This window comes from Ostrinia nubilalis, chromosome 30 (genome assembly GCF_963855985.1).
Source record: "Ostrinia nubilalis chromosome 30, ilOstNubi1.1, whole genome shotgun sequence".
Taxonomy (NCBI): domain Eukaryota; kingdom Metazoa; phylum Arthropoda; class Insecta; order Lepidoptera; family Crambidae; genus Ostrinia; species Ostrinia nubilalis.
The window spans coordinates 7,355,701-7,368,468 of NC_087117.1; the positions used below are offsets into that span (position 1 = coordinate 7,355,701).

A 12,768-nucleotide genomic window follows, 5' to 3' on the forward strand; every position below is an offset into this window, starting at 1 on the left:
TGCTTGCCCGTCCCGTCACAGATAATGAAACCAAAGTTTTTGTCCGATCAGCTGTATTGTGCTTTATTCCGTGTAAAGGAATATTTTGTGATAAAATTAATTTCCTATGATTTTAAAGATTATTCAAATTCTATTAGATTTAAAATCTCAATTTACTTAGAAAACATTATTTTGACAAGAACTTAGAAGGTAGGTATTAAAAATATTAAGGGAAGGAATTTTATTTTTTAAGATGCGGGTAGGATAACTTTTCAGAGCCCCGATTACGGTAACTTTTAACGTTTCCAATCCAGACACGCTTCTCGATTCTGCGATACGATTGGTCAAAACAGCTGACGTACGCTGTTGAACGACCAATCGTATCGCAGAATCGAGAAGCGTGTCGGGATTGGAAACGTTAAAAATTACCGTAATCGGGGCTCTGAATATTTTTAGAAAACTTTGAGTTATATAGTTGTAATCCTTACAAGAAGTTTTAAAATGTGGCGGAGTAATTATCACGAAGACTGGGAACGGAGGAAATCATATTTGATTCGTAGCCTCTTTCAAGATATTCCAGGTACAAATCTAACCCTCGAATGTTCATTGAGATTTTAACACGTTGAGTGCGAAACCAGGTCTATAGACCTTGTGTACGTCTCGCTTACCGTGCGGCTAAGAAAATTATAGTCTTCCTTGTCGTGCGAAAGGCATAACTTCAATTGGGTCCGGTGTAGGAAAGTGATGAATATATATCTATGATGTATTCTTAAAATAGAATCCAATGATGTACCTACCTTAATACCAGGTTTTTAGACCTGGTACCGCACGGAAGTAATAAAATGTCTTCACAATGCGAAACCAGGTCGAAGCACCTTGTACCCTGCGCACCTGGTACCGCACCCCACGCTAGCTTCGTGCAGCCAGTGTTGCCTCGCATTCGTAAGAAACGCACAATGTCGACATGGCGTCAAGAGAAACAAACAAAATCAAAACTGCAAATTGATTATAATTTAATTTGCTACACGATTTATTGCTAATTTAAATAGTTTTTCGTGACAAACATTTGAAGTTGTAACTAAATGTTATTAAATAATATGTTTTCTTTAAATATAGCTTATTTAAGTATTTATGCACGCATGTCTTATTTGTAAAATATTTAGACTAAATTATTAAAACATCTTTGTTTGTAACTTTTTTAAATTTTTACTAAAACTTAATTAAAACTATCGATATTTGTATTTCACATCCCTAGAATACCCACCAGACTTTCCTACTTCAGTGCGGCACAGGGTGCATAAGCCTTGTATTTTGAATATAGCTATAATTTTTATACTAAACAAGTTATTCACGAACGCTTTCAGGTGTATGTCAATAAATCCATTATTATTAATATTCAAAGAAAAAAAACACAATATCTATTAACATGAAGCCAAAAATAAAATTAATATATCTTAAATATTACAAGGTCTTTAAGCCTTGTGCCGCCACAATGTAAGTTTCAATACCAGGTTTACTGACCTTGTACCGAAGGAATGGAAAGTATTAGAAAGTTACTGCCGCAGCAAAGGTGTTAAAAGTATCCTATACCTACTTATTTTTTAACATCTGCTTTTAGTTTTATCTCCAGTTCCTGAGGATCGAGAATCGCTATACGGTGCAATATCTCCATCAAATGTACCTGAATCGAGACCCTACAGCCCTCTACCTCCTCTTATAATTGAAAAGATGCCTGACAAGCATGACCATCCTAAAAGGTTTTATCAGGATTTAGAAAAAAAGATGAAAAAGTTGTATAAAAAACTGTTTTACAACAAAGAAAGTAGTTCTATTGAAGATTTAATTGAAATATATGCTGATGATTTGGTTCGAAACCTTGAAAATGAAAGCATTTCTACTGTAAAACTATATGAAAACAGATCTCAGGAGCATAGTTTTGCTGAAAAGTCACCATCTAATCAAACACCTGGCAAAGATAGAAGCAGGAGCAGGAGTCTAAATGATAGCATAACACCCCCAAGAAGAAGTAATAGGTCTGATTCTCTACCACAGAGTATTGACAGTAAATCCAGTGAATCAGTTGATCCAACACAAGTCACTACTGTCGTAGAAGTTCATAATGAACCGTCAAGTACCCATGATGAAGCAGATCAAACCTTCCAGGATATTTACATGAGCCCTGTATTGGAATGTCATCAAATAGGCTTCAACAAACCGTCGAATGAGATACAATGTGACAGCATCAATGACACTAATGGAACAGAAAAAATAGGTTAGTAAGATTTTAAAAAGTTTAAGAAAAATACTTGGTTTCTGAATTGAGGTTTCCAGCTTAAGTGTGCTTATCTTTCTACTCAAGCAAGGATGAATTTAACATGAAAAGTTCGTTCGTTCGTTCGTTTTCAGCCAAATGACGTCCACTGCTGGATAAAAAGTTCATAATATCTTTAAAAGATGAGCACATTCAAGCCAAAAATATCAATCCAGAATGCGAACCTAACTCAAATGTTTTTTTTTTATTATTTTAGTTTCCTCAAATGAAGATGCCTCTGAACATACTGATCAATGTAGCTCCAGTGAGAGGTCGCAAATAAGCATCGAAGTCATGCGTAGACAGAATATCATATCTCCATCCCTAGGATCCTTGCACAATGAACCAATCAATTCAGCAAGCTCGAAGCATTCCAGCAATAACATAAATACTGAATTACAGAGTAGAATATCTTTACCCGAAGAAAACGTTTCTAGTGAAGATCAACGAAATTTAAGAGAATCTTCCTCATCGTGCACGTCTTTTGATTTTAATCACATTTTGAGCACTTCTACACCTAAATTGAAGGATAACTCTAAAACGAAAAGGACAAGTTTTAGCAGAAAACGGCCATGCTCACAAAGTGAAGCTTCTGATAAAAGTGAAAATAATTCAATCATGGTGACAAAGAGGAAAAAATATGGAAACATGGCTATCCAGACGTCTTTTATCAGTGAAAGTGATATTGATGATGCAATTGATTGGAATCAGTTGAAAAAAAACTTCTTTGTCGGAATGCCTAAAATTTTTAAGCTTTGTCCCTGCAACGATCATTCCTGCAAAAGTAATTTTTAAATGATTATAGTTTTACAAAGAAATAAAATTCAAATCAAAAATTATTTTGGCACATTTTTTGTGCGTAGCACGGGACTGGTTAAATGGAACGTTCCGTTCTGCGCAATATGTTTTCAATCAAACTTTCAACCAAACAAATGTCATGACAATTTTGACACAGATTATTTTTGAGGTTATGTTTTGATTTGATTACGTTTGTAATTTGGTTATTAAATCGTATTAATTATTGAAGCGAGTTATTTTTTATTTGCAACTGTTCAATAATGTCGCCGTTAGAAGGGCCTGCTAAAGAACTAGACGAGAAGTATGCAGAAAAAGTGGTAAAATTCGTCTCCGATGTCAGGAATGGGTACGTGAAAATCGCAGCTTTTGCTTTAGATTTCATAATTTCCTAGTTCTTTGCTTCCTACTTTAATTTATTCAGACATCGTACAGGTGTGCTATGATTTTTACGGGCATAATCTCTCTAAACTTTCTTATGTTTAAAGTGAACATTTTCATCACACTTGAGGCAAGTTTTTTTATGTTAATAATCTCTTTACTCAATTCTATTTTAATCTCTTTTCATAAATCTGGATGTATTCCACCAGCATTAGCATGATTGTGTCAATTTCTAATTACTTTCTAAAAAATTCCAATCAGAACTTAAGTGTTAGAGATAAAACAATCTCATGATATGACTAATGAAAGATGATGAAATATAAAGGACTTCTAAGACTCATTCGAGATGCCTGCTAGTTTTATAGCAATACATGCAATACTTACTGAAATTCTTGCAAGCAGTGTATACCGTTTTATGATGTAAATAGGATAGAATTCTAAGTTTTTAATACAATAAAATATTTGATTTTTAGAAAGATTGAAGGCTCAAACAATATAGCACTGGCTACACTCACACTTCTGGAGCAGATCATCCAGGACTCTGAGAATGCTACAGCTTAGTAAGTATGAAATTACCTCCTAAAATGTAAATAAAATTTCATTTAGTATATTTACCACTAAAGAGGAAAGATTTGATTGTTTGTATCAAATAGACTCTTAAATTACTGAACTGATTTGAAAAATTCTTTCACCATTAAAATTCAACACTATTTCAGCACTTGCCATATGTTTGTCTCGAAGCGCTGGTAGGGCCCAAAAGATAAGGAGACATGTAAAGTGCCCCATAAGGGCTACCTTTTCTTTTTTTATTATTTTCTATTGACGTTCATAAGTGCCACTTGTGGTCTAAACTGAATAAATAATTTTGAATTTTGATTTTTTATTTTGATGAACATTGGCAGTATGAAGTTTGCTAGTTCAGCTAGTTTTTCTAATAAAATGATTTTTTCATGTTTCTTGTTATTGCTCACTATTCATTTGCTGAAACGCTGTTAGTGTTTGCAAATATGAATTTATATATCCAAATCACTATAATCTGAGCCTCTTCAAGGCTAGAGTGAATAGGCACCTACAAAGAGCAGGTATGTACCATCCTGGAGTTAAATACCTGCTTTGTTCTACTTAGAAAAGTAGTTTTTTATTGGTTGGTCACTGCTGATCATAGGCCTTTTTTTTTTTTTTTTTTTTTTTTTTTTTTTCGTCAGGAAAATGTATTGAAATGCATACCCACCGGTCCGGGGGTTCCGGTGGGTTATGTGGGGCTCTCCCTGCCAGAAGGGCAGGGCCTACCCACTAAAAACCTGACGGGTCCCTCGGGTGGCGCTTAGTGGAGTAGCACGTAAGGCGCCGTTAAGTCGTTCACGTGCGTACCCCCACGCTTTGGCCGCAGCCTCACTCAAGCTGTCGCCCTTAGAAGGGCAACTCTCTCCGAAGCGCGCGGGGACTCCGCGCGCACTTCGGGCCTCAATGTTAGGAGGCAGACGCCCCCGCGTCTACCTCCATGAGGCTCGCCGTCGTGCCGGCTCGCTGCGCCGGCTTCGGCTTTTGCACCGGCTGAGGGCAATCTTTTGCCCCCAGCATGTGCTCCACGGCCTTACCAGCCGCTGCACACAACAAGCAGCGGGGAACCTGGGCCGGGCACACCTTGGCCTTATGGCCCTCTTCACCGCAGCGGAAACAGAGTCCACTGCGGTCAATGCCAGCGGCGCACTTAAAGGCCGTGTGGCCAGTGCCCCAACAGGCGACACACCTTGACGGCCTCGGTTTCAACAGCGTTACCTGTACCGAGGCCCATCCGATTAGTAGCCGGCGACACTTCGCCAGCTCTTTTGCTACCTTAGCAGGTACCCGCACGATAACGCTGCGGGACTCCCTGGCACCACTGATCTTGCCCACTGAGATGTTTTCCAGTGGGCAGTTCGTTCTTGCCGATATAACGGCCGAGACTTCTGGCGCCCCGGTTGAGTCATCAAGACCTGTTAAGCGGAGATCCTCGGACTTGATCGGTCGCCCGATACGGACCGTCTCTTCTGTGAACTCGGGCACTGCCCGTAAAGCGGCTGCTAGTCTGTCAGCCTTCACCTCCACGTCCGAACCTGACAGAACGAGGAGTTTGGTGGCCGACTGACTTGGCTTAAACCGAAGACCGTCCATTATTCCCAGCTGGGCGAGATCCACCTGCTGTTTGGCCAAATGTATGAACCACACAAAGTCGCGAGGTGGATTATAACGGGCGGCCTCCGGCGTCATGGTCACGGTTATGGCCGCAGTTCTGGGCACGCGCACCCTCCGCGCGTTTCCTGTGGTGCGACCAGGGCCTGCCTTTTTCTGACTCACGGGTTGCGGTTTGTTAGGCTGGCTTTTCTCACCGCCGCTACTTTTGTTTTTCCCGCGTTTCACTACCTCTGTCCAACCGGCATCCATGGACGCTGGTGCTGGAGGCAGAGAACGGGGCTCTGTTTGAGATGGCGCAGGGGCAGGTGGAGATTTGCCCCTCTTTTTTCGAGCGCGGCTCTTTTTTGGGGGAGACGGTGCAGGCGCCGTGGTCACCTTGGAGGGTTCGGCAATTGAGGCCTGTACAGGCGCCGTATTGGGGCCGGTGCGCGCCTTTCTCTGTGAGGCTAGTGCAGCCTTTGCTGGGGGAGCCGATTGTGGGGCCGGAGCAGCTCTCTTAGCTGCTGCCCTTGTGGCGGGGCCATCGGTTGTCGTTGATGGGCTGGAGAGGGATTCCGACGTATCGGCCGCGAGAGGAGGCCGAAGGCGTTTCTCCGGCAGAAGACGCTCCTCGATCCCTTTAAGTTTGGCATCCATCATAGTCCCCACCCGGACCATGATCTCTCTTTCTACGTCGCCCGCCAGGACAGAACTGGTGGGCGCAGGGGCCTGTGTGGCGGCAGGAGTAACCTGGCTTTTCTCGGCCTTCAGCTTTTGGATTTCCTGCCGGAGTTCCTCAACTTCTTTCTTGAGGAGGTTGTTGGCGGCATTAAGTCGACTAATCTCCTCCTCAGGAGTTCTGGCTGCTATTGCCGCGACGGCTGCGTCAATAGTAAGGGCGGCCTCTTTGAAGGTGCCCTGTATGGTCCCTTTTATATTCCCGCACTTACCCGCGCACTTAAACACTGCTTCGGTGCTGGTACGGATAGTCTGCACCAACTCCTCTGTGGTCAGTGCCTGCGAGTTGTGTTCTGCACGGAGTCGCCTTCCCTTCATCTTGTTTGTTAGCCTTACGGCCATCTCCTCTACCTCCTCGTATTGCTCCTTGGCGAGCAGTTTCTCTTCAGCCCACTTTTGTTTCAAGCCAATGTAGTCCCCCACGGTTGAGGGTCTACCGCGGCCGCGGGGCTTCTTGCTGCCGCGTGATGATGTGCGGCTTTGTGGCCTAGATGACGCTGACTCGGTCGACATACAGGAGTCGTCCGTGTCAGCTTCCAAGCAGCGCTCAATGAAGCGATCGACCTTGCCTTCGTGGTCGGTCTCATCTGTATAGTAAGGGGACTCTTCTGCTTCCTCAAGCCGCCGTTTGGTGGCAGAGGCAGGTCTTTCGCTAACTCTTCCCTTGGATACGTTGGTCCGGGAGCGACTGCGGGTAATGGGAGTCAGATCCCCGGATAGAACCGAGGCAGTCTCGACCATTACCTTTGCCGATGTCACATCCGAGTGAGTCTCAGTTTGGGAGTCATCTACTGGAGCGGGAGTCGCTCCGCGGATAGGTCCCGCGGCTGTCTCGACCGCCTTTTTGGTGACTGTGTCCTTTACGGTCTTAGCTGCGAACATGTTCCGCAGCCGGCTGTCAAAATCAGTTCGTACGGCTGTACATTGCTTCGGCTTAGTCGCCGGTGAAGACACAAGGCACTGCGCGGCCCCCCCAGATACGTGGGCCGTGACCGCCGTGGCGGCAGAGGATTCTCCGGCATTGCCGGTACCTCCCTGGGGTAGTTTATTTTCCATCGTGCTCATGTCATAATAACTGCTTTCGGGCGCAGCTGCCCCACCCTCTCTCCACGACGGGGTAGCACCTAGAGTCCCTCTAGGTATTCATCCCATCGGCCCCCGCCGAACCTTGGGATTAGGGGGATTTTTAAGATGTTCCCAGCATCGCGGCCCGGACAGATGTCCCGACGGCCCCCGGCCCACTCCGTTGTGGGTTACGGGTCGCCCGACAGGCCCGCCGAATTGACGCAACCTGCCGCGCAGGTGAGAAGTCAGCCGCCCGCGTGAAGAGATCACACGGACGTTGCCCGGGGTGCACCACGTGGAGGTCCCTCACCATTGCACCCCGCTGATCATAGGCCTACCCCAATGATTTCCGTATTGATCGGTTGGTAGCGGCCTGCGTCCAGCGCCTTCCTGCTAACTTTACGATGTCTTCGGTCCACCTCGTGTGTGGACGTCCCACGCTGCGTTTTCCGCACGACCTCCACTCCAGAACCTTGCTGCCCCATCGGCCGTCAGTTACTACCCAATTGAGCGACAGCGCACATTGGGCGAGGAAACGCGGAATGTCGCGACGACAAGTTAATAATATGAAATGAATGAAATGAAATGAAATATTTTATTCAGTGACACAAAACAGCATCAAAAATATGAAACAAAAGTAAAACTAAATAGAGTAGGTAATGTGCGTGTCACCGAAATGGCATCCACTCAGCATCAGGCCGAGGTGTCGTAAGGGTCACCACGACGCTGGTCTTCCGTGGTAATAATATGAAAATATAGACGCGCGCGAGGAGAGGAGTAGGAGAACTAAAGACTGACATAGCCCGCAGAATCGCTAAAATCAAGTGGCAGTGGGCGGGGCACATAGCTCGTAGAGCTGATGGCCGCTGGGACAGGAAAGTTCTTAAGTGGCGACCACGAAACGAAAGACGTGGCGTGGGCAGGCCTCCCACTAGGTGGACTGACGATCTGGTGAAGATCGCGGGAGGTGCCTGGATGCGAGCGGCGCAGGACCGGTCTTTGTGGAAATCCTTAGGGGAGGCCTTTGTCCAGCAGTGGACGTCTTTCGACAGATTAGCAAGCTGAAGTGGCAATGGGCAGGGCACATAGTACGCAGAACTGACGGCCGATGGGGCAGCAAGGTTCTGGAATGGAGGCCGCGTACCGGAAAACGCAGCGTGAGACGTCCACCTATAAGGTGGACCGACGACATCGTAAAGGTAGCAGGGAATCGCTGGACGCAGGCCGCTACCAATCGATCAACGTGGAAAGCATTGGGGGAGGCCTATGTTCAGCAGTGGACGCTCTATGGCTGAAATGATGATGATGAAAAATGATGGACGTCTTTCGGCTAAAACGAACGGACGAACGAACAGACGCGCGCGTTTTGTGGTCGCGTCTGTCTCGCCCAATGTGCGCTACCGCTAAAGGTAGCCTTTCGAGCTAAGCGTCACAGACGCACCGTCTTTAGCTTTGGTCTTGTGCCACCAACGCCGCGTCACTAACTCGCTTCGAAAGGCTACCTTTAAGACCAAAGCTAAAGACGCTGCGTCTATTACGCTTAGTTCGAAAGACTACCTTAAAGCAAGCAAATGTGATTCCCCAGCGATCTAATAAACGTGGTGCGTCTGTCGGGGCGCGCGATCTGCGGCGCGCTGCCGCTGGAGCTGGTGCCGGCCAACATCGTGCGCCGCGTGCTGCGCGCCATCCGCGACGAGCACCGCGCGATACACCAGGCGAGTGTTGGGTACTATACAGGGTGGAAACGATAGGTGATCTCACTCGATTATTTCTAAACTATACAAGATATTGAAAAACTGGTTACTGATCCTGAAAGTGCTTCACGAGCTCTATCCAACGGTATCAACAATAGCTTACAAAATAAATTGGATCTATCCAAAAATTCAATGTTTCCATCTTCCATAATTTAGTACTATCACAGTCATGGCACTCATCTCTTGATAATATTATAGCAAGTAAAGCCTAAAACTAATGTTTTCCACAAATAATATCAAATAAGATGCAAGTTACGAGTTTATTTAAACGACTTTTTAAGTTTATTATTTAACAAAAAATAAATTACACTTCTAATATTGTGTGGTTGGCATACATTGAGTATGGAAGCTGGAAACACTGAATTTTCGGATAGTTCCAGTTTATTCTGTAACCTATTATTAGTACTGTTTGAAAGAGCTCGTCAAGCACTTTCAGGATCAGTAACCAGTTTTTCGATATCTTGTATAGTTTAGAAATAATCGAGTGAGATCACTTATCGTTTCCACCCTGTAGATCAGGGGTCTCCAAACTACAGCCCGCGGGCCATATCCGGTCCGCCATTGCCATCAATCCGGCCCGCGACAGCTTAAGACTAAGCCTATGTTTGCATAGGTGGGCAGAAAAATTAAAATTGTTATGGCCCTTGTAACATACCAAAAAAAATATTATGGCCCTAAGGTTTCAAAGTTTGGAGACCCCTGCTATTCTATAGATCGTTTCATCCACGAAGACGCGCCCCACTATTCTTCCGCTAATGTTTGAGTGTTATCGGTACACGCTAAATTATCCATGAGTGTGCACACACACTATAGTCTGGTCTGTGAGCACGTAGAATTTTGTCCAATGACCCCTAGCAACCCATTCTTATCACTCGCGTCTAATTATGTTGCTATCGCGCTCGCACACTCACTGCGGGCGCCCGTCGCACAGTGGCGACAGCAATATAATTACGCGCGAGCTATAAGGATGGGTAGCTTGGGGTCATTGGACAAAATTCTACGTGCTCACAGACCGGGCTTTAGTTTCTACACCATTCTACATTCAACATGCTCATGTAATGTGCGAAGGGGTTTGCCGTGAAGATTGGCTACGTTACGTAAGCCATCTTCGGGCGCACCAGCGCCGTCAAGACAGCTAGGAGTCGAAGTGGTCGCCACGGCCGAAATTGGGCGGATGAATCACCATCATCATCACATTCTACCCCTCAAAATACCCCCCTTAAATTATCTCCCACGCAGCTCCTATGCGCGTATAGTATAGCGGATGGAAATGTCTAGTGACCCCCAGAATGTTGGGCTACCGATTTGAAGAAGAACAGACTAGTTAATGAACTATGATACTAATCGCTCCCTCTCCCTCCCACGTGACATGGTATGTCAGGGCGGGCTAGGACTAGAATGCGCACCGTGATAAAATCTTATTATCGATTTTAGACGACAAATGTATGGGCTTATCGCGTAAAATCGATAAAATGGCACCATAAAAACTTATCGCGGCGCGCATCCTAGGTCTACAGGTGTCAAGAATAGCAATACTTGACCTTTTTTATAATAAAGAATTCTTTACTTACTCTATATACTTAGCACTCTCCCGGTAAAAAATGGAAGTATCTGTTTATTGCTTAATATTCTGCTATCTTGGTACGGCTTTAGTATTGTTTTAACTTTTTTTTTTTCATATATCGTACTGTTATACTGCATGCTAAATAATTTGTTTTGGATTGTATTTTGATATGCTATTTGTGAAAACTATGTAAGGCATTTTTGATCTAAACCGCCTCATCTATTAATAATACATATATGCTGTTTGTTTTCCATAAAATAAATAAATAAATACTTTCCCACAGAGCGGTGGTTCGGGCGCGGGTGGCGAAGGAGCGGGTGACAGCTTGCAGCGGCTAGTCTTGGCTGCGGCAGCAAGACGCGGCACACTGGGCGCTGCGCAGCCCGACTTGCGGGAGCCTTTGAGGGACCACATCGCTGAGGTGAGCACTGAGTCTTAGGCTGGGTCACACCATCTTACTTTAACTTTGACAAACATCAAAAATCCGTCAAACTCCATACAAAAGTCACCGGTTATCGTTATAGTTACGGTCAAAGTTAGGTGGTGCAACTCAGCCTTAGAGGCTTATGAGTTTAAACTTTAAGATAAAGCAGTAAGGTCTGATGTTTGATTACTATGTTATTTAAGGTTCTAGCAGGAATATTAGTACTCAATTTTACCAAGAGTTGGTGCTATGTCTTTTTAATTTCGCGGTATCTTTGATTTTTCTAGGTTAATAAACGCTTCTCAGATTATTGGTTTCAAATCGTATTCTGTGATTGCTACTTGAGTGCATTGAATTGTGATTGAATCATCTGGGACTGTGTGTCATCTAGGAATATCACACACAGGGGAACATGACTTGTTCTCCAAACTATTAAGGGTAACCCCTTTGGAAGTGTTGTGACCAAGTCAGGCCAGGCGTCATCTATCTTTATTATAACTTCTCGTCCGATTACTCCAGGTGCGCGCCGAGCTGAAGTCGAGTACGGGAGTTCCTTATAATTTCGAAACTTGACTTTGTTGGTTTTTCTTGTTTTCTATCCGCATTATTTTGTTTACTTAGTCTATGCCTAATTTTGGTGTTCTCTAAGGACGCACTGGGTGTGTCTTACTGCCATTTCTTTGTTATAGTTCCTAGTCTAAAGTCCGGTCGCCGAGCAGATAGAATTTCGTCCAATGACCCCAAGCCCCCCATGCGGATGGGCCTTATCGCTCGCGCGTAATTATATTGCTGTCGCGACTGTGCGACGGGCGACCGTAGTCATTGTGCGAGCGTGACAGCAATATAATGAAATAAACACACGAGTGACAAGGATGGGTAGCTTGGGTTCATTGGACGAAATTCTATCTGCTCGGCGACCGGACTTTTGGTGTTCTCTAAGGAAGCATTGGGCGTGTCTTACTGCCATTTCTTTATTATTCCTTATTGTCGGCCGTTTGGTGTAGTGGTTCAGAACGGACTACTATGCCGAGAGGTCCCGGGTTCGATTCCCGGCCGGGCAGAAATTGAAATGATGAATTTTAATTTCTGTGACGGGTCTGGGTGTTACTATGTATAATATGTATCTATTTAAAAAAAAAGTATATAAGTAGTATATCCGTTAAGCTAGCACCCATAACACAAGCATATTAATTGCTTACTTTGGGGCTAGATGGCGCTGTGTGAGATTGTCCAAAGATATTATTATTATTATATTATTCCTCGCCTTGACACCAGGTGCGCGCGGAACTAGAATCAAGCACGGGCGCGATCTGCGCGCAGGCCGGCTCGCACGTGCACGCCGACGAGCTCATCCTCACGTGCGGCCACGCGCGCCTGCTCGAGCGCTTCCTGCGCGCCGCCGCAGCGCGCCGCAACTACCGCCTGCTGCTGGCCGAGCCCGCCGCCCACGCACAGGTGAGCGCACAGCGGCCGACGAGCTCATCCTCACGTGCGGCCACGCGCGCCTGCTCGAGCGCTTCCTGCGCGCCGCCGCAGCGCGCCGCAACTACCGCCTGCTGCTGGCCGAGCCCGCCGCCCACGCACAGGTGACGCACAGGGGGGG

The 12,768-nt window shown here is 45.3% G+C and overlaps 1 pseudogene; it reads left to right on the forward strand.

The window, feature by feature from the left end:
* The first annotated feature begins 3,195 nt into the window (after positions 1-3,195).
* LOC135085964 (uncharacterized) overlaps positions 3,196-12,768 on the forward strand; it is a 97,567-nt pseudogene continuing 87,994 nt past the window's right edge.